This window comes from Macaca nemestrina, unplaced genomic scaffold, assembly GCF_043159975.1.
Source record: "Macaca nemestrina isolate mMacNem1 unplaced genomic scaffold, mMacNem.hap1 Scaffold_93, whole genome shotgun sequence".
Taxonomy (NCBI): Eukaryota; Metazoa; Chordata; class Mammalia; order Primates; family Cercopithecidae; genus Macaca; species Macaca nemestrina.
In genome coordinates this window covers 122644-142104 of record NW_027257884.1, presented here as the reverse complement: position 1 = coordinate 142104, position 19461 = coordinate 122644, and the positions used below count along the sequence as shown (strand labels likewise).

General features: G+C 48.0%; 1 protein-coding gene across 7 annotated transcripts in view; it reads left to right on the top strand.

The window, feature by feature from the left end:
• Positions 1-19461, top strand: part of LOC139361667 (disco-interacting protein 2 homolog C-like) — a 173194-nt gene that overhangs the window by 32048 nt on the left and 121685 nt on the right. For 2 of the 7 annotated variants that reach the window (XM_071090462.1, XM_071090448.1), the window contains exon 2: positions 4115-4232. The exons of 3 other annotated variants lie outside the window; for them this stretch is intronic. The gene's annotated coding sequence lies outside the window, so the exon portion shown is untranslated. Of the gene's footprint in view, positions 1-4114; positions 4233-4737; positions 5066-19461 lie in introns of those variants that run through there. 2 more of the 7 variants (XM_071090449.1, XM_071090446.1) reach the window with 2 other exon arrangements.

Sequence of the window (19461 nt, the reverse complement as noted above, 5' to 3'; positions counted from 1 at the left end):
CATGAAACAAACTCATTTCTGTTTGAAGAAATCTTTACTGCTCTCATTTTTGTGGCAAGCAGCCTTGATTCTTTGCTTAGTGAGCGTTAGTGCCCTCCTGCCCAGTGCTGCTGCCTGGCGTGTCCTCGCACACACCTCTGTCCATTGGTCTCCGTTCACCTTTCCGCCTAGAATTGTAGGAGGGGCGCTGGGATCTTAGGGCTAGAAAGAAACCCTGAAGACCACTTTTAGGGGCGACTTTTAGTCAGGGCTTCCAGAGAGACAGCCAGCCAGGTGTGCGTGTGTCTCCAGGGCGAGGCCTGCTGCAGGGGCTACAGAGTCCAAGAAGCCCCAGGACCCACAGCCTGCAAGCTATAGTCCTGAGAGGGTGTGGCTTGAAGACTTGAGAAGCGGAGGTTGCAGATCCGACCAGGGTCTGAGGAGCTGAGACCCAGGAGCACGGGCTGCAGAAGACAGATGTCACTGGCCCATCAGCCAGAGAGGTGGAGTGAACCCAGTTTTCCCCGCCTTGCTGTTTTACTCGGGCCCTGGGGGGATAGGGTGGTGCCCCCCACACCGGCGAGGATGGGTCTCCACTCAGTCCAGAGACAAACATGCATCTCACACAGAAATAATGCAGAACCAGCCATCTGGGCACCCCGGGCATGCTCAGGTTGATGCACAAAACCAATGCCGCGCGTGGCCCTGACATCTGCGTGTTCGCATCACTCCACACACATTGCTCAGTCATCGCCTTGGTGAGTTTGTAAGCTCGTTGTGTGGTTCTGGGGCTCTTTGTCCCTGGTGATGAGAGGCTCCCCACTGTCCCAGCTCAGGTATGGAAGGTGATGGCACCAGCGGCTCCTTGTTTCTCAGACACCTGAGTGGGTGCTCTGTGCAGCCAGTTCAACCTGCAGCAGCATCTGTTTCCTATGCCGATTCCATTCGGAGTATGTGCCTCCCTTCTGTTGAGGGTGCAGCCTTCTTTCAGGGAAGAACTGTGTCCTGTTCGCCTATATCGCCTGTGGTGTATCTCAGGGCTGAATAAGTAGCTATAGGATACCTCGGTGGCTGAATGATAGGTTCATTGGAAGGAAAACTTTATATTTTTTTTTCTTTTTGGGATGGAGTTTCACACTCAACGCCCAGGCTGACGTGCAATGGCACGATCTTGGCTCATTGCAAACTCTCCCTCCCGGGTTCAAGTGATTCTCCTCCCTCAGCCTCCCAAGTAACTGGGGCTACAGGCTTCCGCCACCATGCCTGGCTAATTTTCGTATTTTCGTTAGAGAAGGGGTTTCACCATGTTGGCCAGGCTGGTCTTAAACTCTTGACCTCAGGTGATGCGCCCACCTCGGCCACCCAAAGTGCTGGGATTACGGCCATGAGCCCCTGCACCCAGGAACTTAATACCGTTTTTTTTTTTCCTTTAAATCGTAATGGGCTTGTTAAATGCTTACGGTTTTTTTTTTTTTTAATTTATTATTATTATACTTTAAGTTCTAAGGTACATGTGCATAACGTGCAGGTTTGTTACATATGTATACTTGTGCCTTGTTGGTGTGCTGCACCCATCAACTCGTCAGCACCCATCAACTCGTCATTTACATCGGGTATAACTCCCAATGCAATCCCTCCCCCCTCCCCCCTCCCCATGATAGGCCCCGGTGTGTGATGTTCCCCTTCCCGAGTCCAAGTGATCTCATTGTTCAGTTCCCACCTATGAGTGAGAACATGCGGTGTTTGGTTTTCTCTTCTTGTGATAGTTTGCTAAGAAGGATGGTTTCCAGCTGCATCCATGTCCCTACAAAGGACACAAACTCATCCTTTTTGATGGCTGCATAGTATTCCATGGTGTATATGTGCCACATTTTCTTAATCCAGTCTGTCACTGATGGACATTTGGGTTGATTCCAAGTCTTTGCTATTGTGAATAGTGCCGCAATAAACATACGTGTGCATGTGTCTTTATAGCAGCATAATTTATAATCCTTTGGGTATATACCCAGTAATGGGATGGCTGGGTCATATGGTACATCTAGTTCTAGATCCTTGAGGAATCGCCATACTGTTTTCCATAATGGTTGAACTGGTTTACAATCCCACCAACAGTATAAAAGTGTTCCTATTTCTCCACATCCTCTCCAGCACCTGTTGTTTCCTGACTTTTTAATGATCGCCATTCTAACTGGTGTGAGATGGTATCTCATTGTGGTTTTGATTTGCATTTCTCTGATGGCCAGTGATGATGAGCATTTTTTCATGTGTCTGTTGGCTGTATGAATGTCTTCTTTTGAGAAATGTCTGTTCATATCCTTTGCCCACTTTTTGATGGGGTTGTTTGTTTTTTTCTTGTAAATTTGTTTGAGTTCTTTGTAGGTTCTGGATATTAGCCCTTTGTCAGATGAGTAGATTGCAAAAATTTTCTCCCATTCTGTAGGTTGCCTGTTCACTCTGATGGTAGTTTCTTTTGCTGTGCAGAAGCTCTTTAGTTTAATGAGATCCCATTTGTCAATTTTGGCTTTTGCTGCCGTTGCTTTTGGTGTTTTAGACATGAAATCTTTGCCCATGCCTATGTCCTGAATGGTACTACCTAGGTTTTCCTCTAGGATTTTTATGGTACTAGGTCTAACATTTAAGTCTCTAATCCATCTTGAATTAATTTTCGTATGAAAAAACTGCTTTAAAGTTCATGTGGAACCAAAAAAGAGCCCGCATCTCCAAGACAATCCTAAGTCAAAAGAACAAAGCTGGAGGCATCACGCTACCTGACTTCAAACTCTACTACAAGGCTACAGTAACCAAAACAGCATGGTACTGGTACCAAAACAGAGATATAGACCAATGGAACAGAACAGAGTCCTCAGAAATAATACCACACATCTACAGCCATCTGATCTTTGACAAACCTGAGAGAAACAAGAAATGGGGAAAGGATTCCCTATTTAATAAATGGTGCTGGGAAAATTGGCTAGCCATAAGTAGAAAGCTGAAACTGGATCCTTTCCTTACTCCTTATATGAAAATTAAATGCTTACGTTAATGTTTATTTTTAAAAATGTTATCTGTGACCTTTCAGCTTTTCATAGCACTTCTCGTGTGAATATTTTAAAAAGGCCCTTTAGTCGTGGGGGAGAAGGAGGTTATCCCTTTCAGCAGAGGGAGATGGAAGAACAGGCCCTGGTGGGTCTGAGCACAGGCAGTCACCCCAGCCTTGGTGCTTGCTTAGGTCTGTTCTCCGTTCACCGTAGCCGCATCCACTCTCATTGTCAGCTTAAAAATAAGCTTTTTCCTCTTTCTAATCGGAACAGTTAGTTTGTTAACCGTCACATTAAGGTATCGAGAATGATGGCTTTCAGGCCTCAGATATGACACAAGTAATAAATGCAGCTGACCCTGAACAACATGGGTTTTGAGCTTCGAAGGATCACTTATGTTAATTTTTTTTCCAACCAAACCCTTACTGAAAAAACCTGGCTTTGTGGAGGGCCGACGTTTCCTACATGTGGTTCCATAGGGTGGCCGTGGGGTCCTGTGGATACGTAGATTTGGGTAAACTCGGGGCGTGTTCTGGAATCCATGTCCCTGTGTATACAGAGGGACAATTGCAGCTTTTTAGAAGTTTGTGTCCTGCCTTGTCCTAAAAAGGTTCCAAGGTGGATGCAAAATTATTTCATTCCTTTGGTTTTCTTGGTGGGATATTGATGTTTATTCTTCAGTGTCTAATATCCTGAGTGAACAGAGTTACCGCTTCAGGAACAAAGCCAGTCTGGAAACACATATTGAGATATCCACCTTTTCTTCATGGTTTCACAAAAGGCCATGATCATATTTTATTCAGTTGAACTGTAGGAAACTGCCAATATTTGCTGTTTTTGGCCTACAAAATGGCAAGTTCGTACGATATTAAAAACAAAGGCTTCCTGGATGGGGAAAATAGGAATCGGTAAGAACCTGAAGTTCTCTGTCATGGCCTCTGAGTCACAGGTAAATAAACCTGCGTGAGGGGGAGTTGACTGTACAGTATTTTCCTTCTGTTTTGATACTGTCAGAAAAAGGTCAGTTCCAATGTGTTGGGTCCCTTTGCCTCAGCTTTGCTGCAGAAGGGACTTGCCATTATACCTCTTGTTCCCAGTGCCCAGGAGGCTGATGCCACATAGAAGACCTGCAGGTCGGTGGATGTGAAACAGGCATCGGACACGCTGTGCACCTTGGGACGCATCTGAGAAGTGTGTGCTTGCAGCAGATCTGAGGTGAGGGCGTGTTCCATCTCCTCTCCCTTCTCTGGCTTTGCAGGCCTTTGAAGTTGGTCCTGGAAGGTGAAATTAGTTAATGCTGATTTAAGCTCCAGGTCAAAGCCTGGGGGCCGAAGAGACCCGCCCTTCACTAGGAGTGTGAAGCATTGGGCCCTCCCATCAGGAGGCAGCAGGGACTCGAGAAAGCCCCACATGCCCTCCAGTTCCCTTATGTTGAAAGTTTTTGTACTCGGCCATGCCGGGTCATTTTGGGAGGTGAGTAGGGGATTCACATGGGGGTGTGCAGTATTCTTAGGTGTCAGGTGCGAGAGTTGAATTTGTAGAAGCTGTGCAGATAGGAAAGGGCCTGGCAGGGAGTGCTGTTTACACGGAGCCGATTTAACGCGAGGTCTGTGCTCTACCTGGGTCCGTGTCTGACTGCTGTCTCCCAGTCTGCAACAGGACGTTGACGTGACTTGGCGCCATCGTCCCACTCTGTGTAGATGTCTGAGGATCTGTGCGCAGCTGCTCTGTGAGAATGCGTTGTGATAATGAACTGAGAAACAGTGAACAAACCCTGAATTGGTTAGCACTGGTTCCACGGCCACTTCTGCTGTGGTTGGAGTCATTCATAATAAAGTGTGCTGGACTGCTATGCAGAGCTCTGAATTTCAGAGGCCCTTTAACTTGGCAGCTAACCAGTCGCTTCCTTCAGAAGACATTTGAGTCCCCTTTACCTACCAGGGTGACCCTGGGAGTTTGAAGATGAGTGAGACAAGCCCTCTGTGTCCTGTGGATTTTACTGTCCAGAGGGGAGACAGATGTGGATGGTGAAGGAGGCCCTATCAGAGGTCAGTGCACGTCAGTTTTGTTTCTTCAGCACTTGCTGTGTTCAGGGGGTGCCCCGGGCCATGTGCAGAGCATCTGGGGACCCTGCCCATGGCATCCCAGGCACAGCTAGCATCTGCGCCATCTTCATACTTGGCCTGAGTTTTGGGGAAGTACCGAGGATGGCTTCTGCCTTTGCTGGAGAGAGTTGGAAGTCAGGGCAGCCCTCCACAAGGAGATGATCGCCAGCTGATTCCTCAAGAAAGAGAGGTGGTCCCCACATGGGTAGAGCAGGGCAGCATGTACAGACCTGGGTGTGGGTCTGGGGCATGTGCATCTGAGTGGGTTCTGCTGGGAGACAGCAGGGGTGAGGTGTGAAGGCAAGTTGGAATTTACAGGATAAATTATCACTAAGGCGATGCCTGGAAAACATAAAATTGGGACTCTCTGGGGTAAACGTGGACTTAGGGTGACCCTGGGCGTGGGTGTTTTCAGGCTCTGAAGGCAGAGATTTAGGAAATTGGGGCAGAGCTGAGCCCCAGACGAGGATGAAGACCACCCTTGGGATGTTGAATGAGACAGGGGTGGAAACCCAGTGAATGTCCTGGGGGGTCAGTCCAGCAGGCAGGCAGCAGAGGAGACCGGTGTCCTCAAAGGCCCCTTGGGCCTACCTCTCAAAGTGCTGGGATGACAGGCATGAGCCACTGCTCCCTGCTGATACTTTTAAAATTTCTAAGCTACTCTCTCTCATACCCACTCCCGTATTTTTTTTAAAAAAACCAGGTTTATGGCTATATTTTTTCCAAGGGAACCAAACAGTTACCTGTTTGAAGTACAAATAACACCGTGTTTAAAAACCGAAAATGCCACTTTGCATAGAAGTTTCCAAATACCCAGTTGGTTTGAGCCTTGCATTGCAGTGTCACTACCTGCTCTTAAATTTCTACCCGATGTATAGATAGCGAGACAGGGACGGCTCGTACATCTTCAGGTTTCAGTTCTACTACCTTGGGCTATATTTTCATTTATTTTGGCACAACTGTGGGTGTGGCAAGCAATGCCAGGGTATTTATTTTGAAGCGTGTCCAATAACAGTTGGGAAGATTTTCACATTTTTAGAATTTTCATAGTAATAGTTATAATTTACAAAGAATTTAAAATTGTGTAGTCATTATTTTGCTTTTTTCTAGATGTGCCCCGAAACAGGGTTGCTAACTATCATTCTACATCACAGGATTAATAACAGTACCCTTTTGGAGCAGATGCCTGTAATCAAGGAATTCTGCCTAGTCAGTTCACTTTAAGCGTGTTTAAAAGGTTGTCTTTATCCTAGTTGGCACCTGTGGCTATAGTTTGTTTTCACTGCTGAAGAATATTCCACGATGGAAGCCGTAATTCATCTGTTTTTCATATCGGTGGACATTTGGATTATTTTGGGTGGGTGTGTATGTCTATTCAGCCTTCATTTTTTCAGGATTTTTTGTAGAAGATAATGTAACAGTGTAACATCCTCTGCTAGGGAGCCAACACGAACCCTGATTACAGCCACACAGACTCTCACACAGACTCTCAGGCCTTGTTACCAACACACAGAACCATTTTCTTAAGTTGAAACACAGTAGCAGAACCTGAAGCCATGTGAACGGTTCCTCCGATCTTACACTTGGAATTCACTTTTTATTACTATGTCTGCTAATTAGGAAGCATATCAATTATACAGAAATCTGAGAATGTAAAATTATACGTTTATAACAGAAAAAACCTTATTTAATAGCCCAGAACACATGGCTATGTTTTTCCCTCATGCCCCACCACTGTTTTCTTTGCTTGAAATGGGAAATGACACTTGAATGCGGTTTTCTAGCGACTGTTAGCCTGGCATAGTTCTTCAGAGACAGAGGATGTAAAGCACATGGAGAATTTCTGTTTGTGGAAAGTGATTTCCCGGTCGCCTCATTCAGGCTGCCGCCGCCTTCCCCTCTGGCCGCCTGCATCGTGGGACGTCTGAGAAGGTCCCTGTTTCATCCTCTGGAAATTCTGAAAAGGAAGGAGAGGAGGGTGTACAGGGTGTGGTGCATTTGTGTTGGTCTTCCAGCTTTTATTTGGAGTCTCCGCTACCTTGGTTCCTGCCTTTATGTCCCTAGCTCGTGGCTTCATCCTTGTGTCTAACTCACAGGCAGACAGATGGAAAGGGAAGTTGTATTCAGCCAACAGCTTGATCTTATTCTCAAGGCTTAAATCGACTGGGTATTTGGAGACTTCTGTGCAAATGGGCATTTTTGGTTTTTAAACACCGTGTCTTATTTGTACTTGAAATGGGGTAACTGGTTCTCTTGGAAAAAATATAGGCATAAAGCTGGTTCTTAAAAAAAAAAAAAAAAAAAGGGAGTGGGTGTGAGAGAGTGGCTTAGAAATTACACCAGTAATGGTCGGGAGTGGTGGCTTATGCCTGTAATTCCAGCACTTTGAGAGAAGGAGGCAGGTGGATCCCCTGAGGTTAGGAGTTCGAGACCAGACTGGTGAACATGGTGAAACCCCGTCTGTACTGAAAAGATGAAAATTAGCCGGGCATGGTGGCAGGCACCTGTAATCCCAGCTACTTGGGAGGCTGAGGCAGGAGAATCACTTGTACCCGGGAGGCAGAGGTTGCAGGGAGCCAAGATCGCACCACTGCACTCCACCCTGGGCGACAGAGCAGAAACTCCATCTCAAAATAGAAAAAAACCAAAAAACTAAACAAAACAAAAACCCGGTAATGAAAACCTGATTGCATCATCTGTGATGGAGATGGCGGATTATTTCATTTTTAGTGACAGGATGAATTGGATATGTTTGCAGTATTGATTTGACAAGGGAAATGGTGAGAACCAAATGTGCCGCCCAGCTTGGGCCTCGCCGTTGGCAGAAAACCGTGGCGGGCAACAGACTGGAGACTCGGAGACCGAGGGGAGAATTCTCACGCCTTGACGCTGGTGCAGTGTGTGCTTCTGGACTCCTGCTGGAGGGAGCGGCCCCTTTGCCTTGCAGACTTTGGTGCAGTGGAGACCTTAGGACCTGCCCCTCCTGGCACACCTGTGGGTGTGGCGAGCAGTGCCAGGGCTGAGGCACAGGTGTTGAGCCAGGAACGTGGGACGGGAGAGGCTGCACACGCCGGCAGGCGTCTGCTCCAGCAGCCGGGGGTTTCCGCAAGGGGGCGGGGCGTTGGTTTTCCTCCTTGAATTTGGGTGGGGAGGGTGTCCTGGGGTGCTGTGTCTGCACTTGTGTTGCTCTGAGGTCAAGTTGTGGCCCCGAGTCCCTGTCTCTCTGCCAAAGTGAGGGTTTGCCCATTTTCAGGTCAGATTTCCCTTGGGTCCGGGCCTCTAGGAGTGGGGGGTAGTCGAAGGGGGCGTGAGCACGGTGGACGCGCGTGGGCCTGTTCCTCTCCCCTCAGCTCCTGGGCTGTGTGTGAAGAGCTGCCCAGCGGAATCACCCTCCTGCCTGGTGTTTCATTCACCAGAAATCGTTCTCACTGTGGACTCTTGAGTCAAATGTAATCCAGGAATGGAACGTGCTGTTGCTGGATGCCACACACAGCATCAGGAGCCTAGTTGGGGATTATATGATCTTACCCCACACCTTAAAAGTAAAGACTATAGTTGTCAGGCGTCTGAGCCCAAGCCAAGCCATCGCGTCCCCTGTGACTTGCACGTATATACGCCCAGATGGCCTGAAGTAACTGAAGAATCACAAAAGTGCAAATGCCCTGCCTGGACTTAACTGATAACATTCTACCAGAAATAAGTCAAAATGGCCAGTCCTTGCCTTAAGCGATGATTTTTTGTGTGTGTGAAATTCCTTTTCCAGGATCATCCTGGCTCAAAAAGCTCCCCCACTGAGCACCTTGTGACCCCCACTCCTGCCCGCCAGAGAACAAGCCCCCTTTGACTAATATTCCTTTACCTAACCAAATCCTATAAAACGGCCCCACACTTAGCTCCTTTCGCTGACTCTTTGGACTCAGCCCGCCTGCACCCTGGTGAAATGAACAGCCATGTTGCGCTCACAAAGCCTGTTTGGTGGTCTCTTCACATGGATGTGCATGACAATAGTTAAGGGGATACTGAAGTCTTTGGCAGTTCCAAGAGCTTTTTCAGTTTGTGTCGGGCCATTGTAGGCAGAAGGAAATACTTGCTTAGAGACTCTTACAGAAATGTTCGGTGCAGTGCCATTAACTCGTGGAATAAATGTGTAACTTTCCATGGCAGACCTCTGGAAAGAGATGCTCTTTGAGTGCACCCTGGCCTGCTCGCTACAAGAATCGGCCGTGTCACCCCGCTTTCCGTGGGTCTGCAGGTGTGCGTGGTCCATTGCCCTGCACTGTGGCCATGGAAGGGAAGATGATCTGGAATGCTGGCGACAGTTATCGGTGCGTGTTGATATGTGCTGCTTTCTACAGGGGAGAACATTTCTGTTTAATAAACATCTCATCTCGATGATGACTGCAAGATATTTGAGTCTCATTCAATAGTGTTTCTGGGTTCCTTCTGTTTTTAATCTGCTTTCTAGCACTAGGCAAGTGAAGACATGGAAAGTAAAAACTCATCGAACTTGTAGAGACATGGTGTTGTGTAGGAGCAGACTGTAGCCTCTGGCTCTGTTTAAAGATTGTAGTAAACCTCTTACCTGGCACGGTCAGGGTGTAAATTATCTTGTTTAATCGAAATGTGTATGAGTCAAAGCTGGCGCCTGCATTGTTGATGAAATACCAGATTTTAAGGGAACATGTCAATGTGCTGTAAGATACCAACAAAGTTCCTCACTGAGGTTCGGGGCGGGTTCGGAGCAGCTGGCCCTTAGGTCACCAGGGTCGTCTCTGGGAGCAGATGCTCAGTGTGGGCATTAGTCACTTAGCCTTTCCAGAGCCGAGGAATAGCTCTCTGTGGTGATGTTTGAAACCTGTATTTTGAGTCAGTTTGTCCCACTGGACTCGAAGTTGCCGCGTGATATCAGACCTTTGCCTCCACCGTGCGCTCGTTTTCTTGTCCCCTGATAACTGCCTCGGTTGCCCCAGCCTGACATTTGAGCCTCGTCGTTCATGGACACAGGCTCCGTGGTGGGGCCAAGGCCGCGAGTCCGGCTTGCACAATTCCTTGCCTCTCACCATGGTTTATCACATCACTCCCGGGATCTCCCATTTAGAGGAAGAGTGTCCCTTTCCTGCAGGCCCTGTGTGGTGTGGAAACCACCCCTACCTAGCTTTTTCTGTTTGAACTGTACCGTGAAGCTATTTCTGTTCTAGTCAACCGTCAGAATTTAAGGAACAGTGATTTATGTAACTTATCACACGCTTCTCAGCAATTCTTTATGAATTTCATTCTGTTGTGAAATTATTGCAGTTTTCATGGCTATGCTGGTCTCACGTTGTGGCCCTTGAAATGAATTCCCTTCCCCATTGTGTGTTAAGGTTGTGCCTGGGAGCTGTTGAGGCCTCACCTCTGCTTAGGGCAGTGGCTTTGCTCTCCTGACAACAGGAAGAATCTTATTTAGAGCACTTCTAATGTAGTTTTTGCTTCCAGACAGAGTTACTTTTTTTCACAGAGACAGCCACTAAAGTCATAAATTATGCTCAGGATGGACACACGGGTCAGCTGACAGAGTGGAGTCCAGAACAGATCCAAAGACACAAAAGCAGTTCAGTGGAATTTGAGTCTTTTCAACAAATGGTGCTGGAATTATGGGACAGCTGTATGCAAAAGAGTGAAAACAGGGAGAAATTCCTGTATGAAAATTAAGGTGGACCATAGGCCTGAATGTAAAATACCAAACTACAAAAGAAAGGGAAATTGTGGAGACCTAGGGTGAGAGCTCTTAGCCATACCATGATCCATAATCAAGGAAGAAAACAAGTAGGTAAGACTCATCAAAATTAAACTTCTAATATAAAAGACACCCCTAGGGAATTGAAGAGACACATTTTCGATAGATGGGGAGAAGATGTCTACGAACCATGCAGCCGGCAAAGGACTCGTATCCAGAATGCACAGGACTCCCACGGCTCATGACAGAGAACAAACCACCTGACTTAAAAGCGGAAGAGACCTGAACAGATGCTTCGCTGAGAAGGACGGGAGGATGGCCCGAAAGCATCTGAAATGACCTTCAGCATGACTGGTTGCACCGAGATGTGCACCGAAGCCGCAGTGAATTTGTTCACACCCCTGCTGGAGCCGCCTGACTAAGGTCTTCCGACAGCCCCAGGTGCTGGTGAGGACCGGCAGTCGGGACTCCTGTGCGATGCTGGGGTTCAGCATGGCCCGAAAGCATCTGAAATGATCTTCAGCATGACTGGTTGCACCGAGATGTGCACCGAAGCCGCAGTGAATTTGTTCACACCCCTGCTGGAGCCGCCTGACTAAGGTCTTCCAACAGCCCCAGGTGCTGGTGAGGACCGGCAGTCGGGACTCCTGTGCGATGCTGGGGTTCAGCATGGTGCAGACAGCTTGGCGGTTTCTTACAAAACTGAACTCACACAAACGTGGGTCCCAGTGACCCCAATCCTGGGTATTTACCCTAGAGAAACAGAATCTGATGTTTAAGAAAAACTGTGCCCAGATGTTAATAGCGCTGTCTATGGTTGTCCAAAACAGGTTACAATGTGCCACAGCCATATGTGGAATAATAAATACCCAGCAGCCCCGAGGCCTGGCTGTTGATCACAGGACACCCTGGGTGCACCTCCAAGCACGATGCCCAGGAAATTGTGATTTTGCGAGTGTTTTGCCACAACGCTCGCAAAAGATAGACCCGAGTCATGGGAGGACACGGAAAGGGTGGTTGCTGAGAATGGGAGGGTATGCTTATGAGGCCCCGTGAGTGGGTTTGGGGCTGTTGGACTGTTCTGCTTGTGTGATGATGATTATGGGAATATTGTGCCGAAATTCACAGAACTGAACACTGTCCACTTTACAGTAATTTTTAAAAAGTGGTAATATGTTCATTTTCAGTACTGTTTTTAATGGAAGATGGAGTTTGCAGATGATTTGTCAGGGCAAGCCTGTTTCAAGAGTTTGTAGACAATTCGTTAGGGGCCTGTCTCAGGGCCCTTGGGTTGGGTTGGGTTGGGTTGGGTTGGGTTGGGTTGGGTTGAGTTGGAAAAGCCTTCTCTGTTGTGGGCAGTAGTACGGGGCGTGGAAAGGATATTGCCAAGGAAACATGTAGAATCCTTTGAGGAAACGTGTATTTCTAACTTGCTATAAGATAGAATTGGAAATTGTAATGGTTTTGTTTTCTAGAGTCTTGGTAGAATAGGGAAGACAGTGTAATAAAAGCTAATTTTGAAATGAAGAATTTTAAAGATTTTCAACAGCAATTGCTCTAGGAAGTCACCCTGGAAATGTTTTTAAAGATGTTCAATAGCAATAGCTCTAGGAAGAGTCACCCTGGAGTTGCTTCTTGAGTATTGGTTTCCTGGCTGTATCTTCCAACTTTCATTTTTAAGTTTTGCTGTGAGTTGGGGATGTGTGGGAATAGCCATCCCAGCCCTGCAGGGGGGTGCATGTGCCCCGAGGCCTGAGGCACTGTTTCAACCTAGCTTGCAACATGGGGACTCTTGTCAGTGGCTGGAGTAAGAGTACCAGCCTGGCAGGCTGGGGGGAGCCCCAGGGTGGTCTGGGCTCTGTCCTCCCTGCCTGCAGGATGGCAGCTGGAGGAGCTCGAAGGCTGCCTGCCTCGTGGCTGTCAGCGCAGCAGCCCCTCCTGGCCCTGGAGCAATCTTTGGGTCCATGAGTCTCTGCACCGGGACTTGCCTCCTGGGAACTCCGCCACAGTCCTGAGGGCCCTGGTGCCACTTTCCCGGTGGGACCCAAGCCTCAGGCAGCTGCGACCCCAGATTCGGTTGCTTTCCCTGCCGTCTCATTGCAGCACGAGTGCTCATCTCACTCAATGTAGAACCTCAGGTTCCTTCAAGATCCCCAGAGATGGAATCTCCCAATTTAACAAGATAGTTGGTGACAAGATTTGAGCGGCACTGATTTAACTCAGCTTCCAGAGTTTAAGTTCCCAAGACACAGTCCTGCTCCTTCCCTGGCCTCATCCTGTGTGGCTGGTGCGGATGCGGGGTTTCCGGAGGGTTGGGCTGAGGCAGGTCAGCAGCCAGGGGGATGGCTCATTATTGATCGCTCAATGCCTTGAGGATAACTAGGATTAATGACCTTTATAGGGCTGTAGGTTTGGAGTATATATATATGTGTGTGTATATATACACATATTTAAACGAGGTGGACACGGTTATCACTGCATTTTTCTGACATGAAACTTGGAGAGCAGAGGGTTTAGGAAACTCCTGAAGCCACACTGTCAGCGGGACTCGGGCGGTCTGGCCTTAGACCCTGCACTGTTTGCCCCTCACCACGCTGTCAGCAGACCCGGGTGGTCTGGCCTTAGAACTCACGCTGGTCGCCCCTCCCTGCCACGTTGTGGGATTTTTCCTGCTTCTGGGCAGCATTTGATAGCTTGTGAAACAAGACCAAGACTTACTATGAGTGGATTTGCCATTATCTGAGATCCAGAACGTTTCCTGGACCTGGCGTTGCCGATGTCACGTAAGGAAAGGTAAAAACATTTTCATTGTGGTCACTGGGGCTCCTGAAATGGTATTTTTCCCAGTGAAAGTTTACTCATAAAAATCTTTTAACTCAATACTATGTGAACAGGAAGAAATGTGTTGGGCTCTAGTTAAATGTCTCAGAGCCACAGAAGTAAATGAGGGCACCTTCCGAGCACAGCCTCCCGGAAGAGGCCAAGGACGTTTGTCTGGAGGGTTTGCCATGAAGCAGGACTTGGGCAGGGCTGGTCTGCCTAGGGAGGCCTCTGCCATGATGTAGGTTAGTTGAAGTAGTTGACGGGTGGTGGCTTGAGGTCGGTGGTCCCCGAGGAAGCCCCTAGCAAGGCCGGTTTCCGTGGGATGGAAAACTGCCGTTCAGTGGCTGTAATCTTGGCTTCACGGGTCTGACATACAATCCTGCCCTCGGATACTTGGATCCCAGCCAGGTCAGATGGCCCTGAAAGGACATTCGGACTGTGATGGCTGCACCCATTCTCAGCATCTGTAGGGTCTCCTATGTATGTCTGTGTTTCCATTTTCTTTTAGCACAATTTCTCCCAGTGAAGTCGTGAGAAATAGAAGGAAAGGTGGAATGAAGATGTGATTGAGGAAAGTGTGGTGTGGTCTTCGACCTTATTTTGCCTTGGTTGGTGCTCAAGAACTCCACCTGACCTCAGAGCTGAGCGTTTCTGCCAGGAAGTCCTGCCTTTTATCCTACCTCGAGGCCTGTTGAGACACTCCAAGAAGCTTCGTTAACAAATTGCCTTTTCCTTTTACAGCAGTTGGATATATTTGCAGCAAAACAAAGGAATAACCCCCCAATATGGTGATGAAATGCATTTAAGTATAGATAGCATTCAGTCTTGAAGGGCCTGGGATTTTAATCATCTTTGGGTCATGTAACAAGTGGTGTTGGTGATTAAAATCTCCTGACAGCTTTGTTCTGCCACGTTCCTCAGTTTTGAATGATGATCTTCCTGGTGTTGTACCTTGGGAGGGGCGTTTGTGTCAGTAGAGAGCAGAGTGGTGGTTCCCAGAGGCTGCGAAAGGACAGAGGTGAGGCCCCTGAAGGACACTGGTCTTCCTGGTTTAGGGGTTTGGGGCTCAGCCACCTTCCTGTGTCCGTGTAAATTATACCCAGGATCATTTTCACTCGCCCCACTTTAGTTGAGTATTGGAGCTTCAGGATATGTGTGCCCACGTCACCTGGGCTGTGATCCTGGAGTTGGGTGAGACTGATTCCCGGGTTTATAGAATTACTCTGGGATTATTGAAAACAGAAGCACTTGAGGCATTCATAATGTTATTTCCTGAACGTAATTTATGTTCAGTTCTTCAGAAACATTTATCTGAGGAAGCATCTATAATTTTTGTTTTCTGCCACTCAGTGCTAGAAAGAATTGTGCAACACTCAAGTGAGTGGCATTATTCCTCTCCCTCCACCATGCAAGCAAGATTAAAGGTACCTCTGGCTCCCCTCAATCTTCTCATCTGCAGGGTGCCTGGCATGGCAGTGTGCTGCCTTCCGTCTTCTTTTTGGGGAGAATTAGTTGTGTTTGTGTGTACTGCTCAGCTCAGCCTCGTGCAGTTGTGTGGATGAGGAGCTTGGATGCTAGGTGACCCTCCCAGGCCTGCCTCCCACCTCCCTAGGCCTTGTTCTAAACTGACAGATAAACAGTGTGTTTTGGAAGAGGACAGCAGCAGGGCAGGAGAGAGTTTGTTCAGACTTTCTCCTTGCACTGACGTTTGAGCCTTCATCCAGCCTGGGCAATTTTACAGAGCTGCGTTTGTGTGTTGCAAACCATTCCCTCCCAGTAACCGTGCTTTCAGAGGTTTGGAAATGTGACTTAACTCATCTTCAATTTAAAGCATACTATCAAATTTTAGTGTTGAAACTGATGTATTTTATGGCCTTTATTTGATTTCTCTTGATTTTTTTTCCCATATGAGACAGGGCATCTTAAGGGACACAGCCTGGTGTTGGCCCCCTTTCCTAAGGATGGAAGTGAATTCTGAAAGCCCTTTATGTAGGCAGCGAAGGCCTCTTTTATTTTGGCCTAGTCAGGTATATAATTCTTTTTCTCTTTGGTTTTTTTGAGACAGGCAAAAAAACCTTTTTGTTGCCCAGGCAGTGGTGTGAGCACAGCTTACTACAGCCTCAACCTCCCAGGCTCAAGTGATCTTCCTGCCTCAGTCTCCTGAGTAGCCAGGACCCACAGGCACATGTTCCATGTGTCCCCATGCCTGACTTAGTTTTGTATTTTTTGTAGAGATGGAGTTTTGCAATGTTGCCCAGGCTGGACTTGAACTCCTGGACTTAAGCAGTCCAGCTGTCTCAGCCACCCAAAGTACTGAGATCACAGGCATGAGCCACCGTGCCTGGCCAAGTGTGTTTCTAATTTCAAAATTAAGAGGACACCCATCCAGTTAATTACATCTCTATTGGAACATGCTGCTTATAGTGCATTAGGAAAAATCATCCAGAACTTGGAAAAGGAGCTGGACAGACACAGCCCTTCGAGGTTGTCCGATGAACCCCTGGGGTCTTTAACTATCTGGAGGGATGTACCATGTCAGACTCACTGTTGACCGGCTGAAGCCTAGGTTTCATGAGGTTATGTGTCAGCTTGTAGTACTTTCTCTGGCAGAGATGCGAGTGACTTCTGCTCAGTGACAGGCTCATCTCAGGGACTTCATGGCCTGAGGGACGGCAGCCTGTTTGAGCTGATCGAGCAATCTCGCACTACCCTTATTTTCTGAAACGCCTATGAGTGACTTCTCACACGGTCTTTGAAGCGGCTTCATGCCCGCGCTCCTTGGTAATGATCGAATGCTTTTTTTGACCCCTCATCCCTTTCTTTGGGGTGTTCCAGTCTCAGTTCTCATGATGTGTTCTGCTTCTGCAGGAATTTCTGAAGCTGCTGAGTGTAGAAAGCACTGAGGAGGCTGTGCTCCCACCCCTGTGAGCCTTCCAGGCATCATCCTCTCCCCTTGGTGAGGCAGCGTCCATGACACACCGAGGAGGCTGTGCTCCCGTCCCCCGTGAGCTTTCCAGGCATCCTCGTCTCCCCTCCAGAAGGACAGGAGGAACCTTTCAAACCCTTCTTAAACTTGTTTTCATGTCTTTGTTTTAACAGTTTTCTTTGCATCGTCTCCCTTATCCAGAAGTGAGGGTGAACGCTGAGTTATTCACGGGAGTCAAGAAACCACACGCAGCCCAAAGTGACGTTTGTTTCCCTGAAATGATTTGTGTGTGTTCACCTTAAAATGCAACTCAGTAAAACAGGTGTGTTTTGAGGAATGACTTTAAATTACCTAGGTAAAAATGTGACAGTTAAATTTCATCATCTGTGTGGGTGTCCACAACCCCCTTCTGTGATTGCGTGTGAGTTTGTGACTTGTGGTTATTTTTGAAGAAAGAAAATCTGTTGTTGAGGACTTCAGATGGTGTGCTGGGATTGTGTAGGGTGGACATCGGGGGCTTCAGTGTGTGGCTTCCTTGAAGAGGTTCAAATTAAGGCTGAGAGTCCCTACTCCAAAATGCTCCAAAACCTGAAACATTCTGAGCTTCCTCGTGACACTCGAAGGAAATGCTCTTTAGAGCACTTTGGATTTCAGGCTGGGGATGGTCAACTGGAAAGTGAAATATTGCAAGACCCTTCTGGCCCCAGGAGCTTGGATAAGGACATGGAGGGGGCCTGTGCCAGGTATCCCTGGAGTGCAAGGCAGCCTGGGCTCTCTGACTGGTTTTTTGTAGGAGCCACAGAAGGGAAAAGAGGGTCAAAGTGGCCACGCCTGGCTCCTGAGAAGGCTGGACCAGAAGGAGGTGGATGCGGAGGACAGCAGTTGAGTCCCCAGCGTCCGGGACTCCTGTCCCTGGTGGAGTTGAGAGCCTCCTCTAGTTGTGGCCTCTCCGCTGTCAGCAGCCACTGAGGCCTGAAGGGAGAGGGGGCTGAGGAGAGGAGGAAGGATAGGCCTGCTTCTGGAGAGGGCCAGCATCGGCCTGTGCTAGCCTCGTTTGTTACTGCTGCGTCCAGTGTGCACGGCCGTGCCTCGTGGTGTAGCGGTTCCCGGGATGCACAGCGCTCTTGTCTGCAGTAACGTCTTTGTCTCCGACCCTTGGAGGCAAGTTACCTTTTTCTCCAGTGAAAAGAGGTAGAAAATCTTACAGAAATACATTTGCTCTAATGTCTGTTTTCCAATAAGACATGGTCGCTTAGGCTAAATCTTTGTGAGGTCAAGACAGGAGGATCACTTGAGGCCAAGGGGTTGAAGACCAGCCTGGACATCATAGCAAGACCCCATCTGTATAACAGAAGTTAGCTGAGTGTGGTGGTGCGTGCCTGCGGTCCCTGGTACTCTGGAGGCTGAGGTGGGAAGATCACTTAAGGCTACAGTGAGCTGCTATTGCTCCACTGTACTCCAATCTTGGCGACAGAGCCAAGACCCTGTCTCAGAAAGAAAAGTTAAAAAAAATCCAGAAATGTCATTTTCTTTTAAAATCATCCCAAAAGAAAAATCGTTTTTTTCTAAGAATGTAAAGGGTAACTGATACGATTCTTTCCTTGCATTGTTTCTCCTTTTCGAATATTTACAGTAGTCCGTCCACATCGTCTCTCATCTCATTACAAAGCAGCAGGTGTCTTTGAGGTTAGTGGTGTTTCTCTGTGTCGCACCTTGGAGAACAGCCAGCATGAAACCTCTTACCACGATCGTGCACATCGTTTGTAGTCCCAATTAAAATCCTCTCCAGAGACGCCTGTGCTGCTTATTATAGCAGAACTTTGGTTGTGCTGAAATGTGCATTCAGCTAATGGTTTTAAGTTCATATCTGAGATGATGCTGTATAATTCCTGAAGCATATGGGATCAGTAATGATTGAAGATAATTCTGGCTGATGTCATTTGGAGGATATTTTTCACTTCAAGTTAAAACTTCCTTCGCGATAGTCATTTTGGGATTCATTTAACTATGTGCTTTATTTCATAGCTCAAATTTTCATTAGTCATTTCATACCATAGGATTTTGAAAGCAGATTTGGCAAAACCTTTCTAACAAAATGTTTGCTTATGATGTCCCAAGGAACAGCACTCAGAATTGCTGGTAACTGTGGTACATTTAAGGCTGATGATAGAAGTCACTTGAATGGTAAGGGCTGCTTTGTGAGGCAGATGGGGTTTGAATCCCGACCCTCCTGATATGCAAGCCCTGACCGTGGCCTTCTCTCCTCTCCCCTGGGAGATGGGAAGGTGCCAGCATCTACCTCACAGGCCGTCCTGAGAACCTGGGACTAAGGGCTTGTGTTCCTCTTGCAGGTGGCACAGACGTGGGGGCTTGACGATACACACACTGCAGGCTGCCAGTGTCAGGGTAATCCAGTTTTAGTCATAAAGGTGGGATTTGCTTTGCTCCCCTGCAGACCAGGTGCGGTGCTGCTGTTGTAGCAGGTGTGTGGATCCTCTTGGGTGGTCCTCAGGTGGACAAGGAGTCACCGATTCGGATTCCCAGTGTTAGATGTGAGGGGACCATGGACCTCATGTGTTCAGAGGGGAGGAGTAAAAAGCTTCCCTTGTATTTCCAGAACTGTCTATCCCAGGAATGCCAAACCACTGGCTTTCACCTGACGCTGTCGTAGGTGACACTGTCTGGAAATGAGGACTCATGTTCCGCATACTTGAGCCAGTACCCGTCTCCCTCCAGGGCCGTGGCCCAGCCCTCCTCATTTCGCTGGGTTGCCAGCCTGGGGATCTGTAAGCCCAGAGACGTCTCCGGTCTCGGCCCCCGCTCCCCCTGGGGACAGGAGGTGGCTTCAGGAGGCTGGTGATGAATGCCTGAATG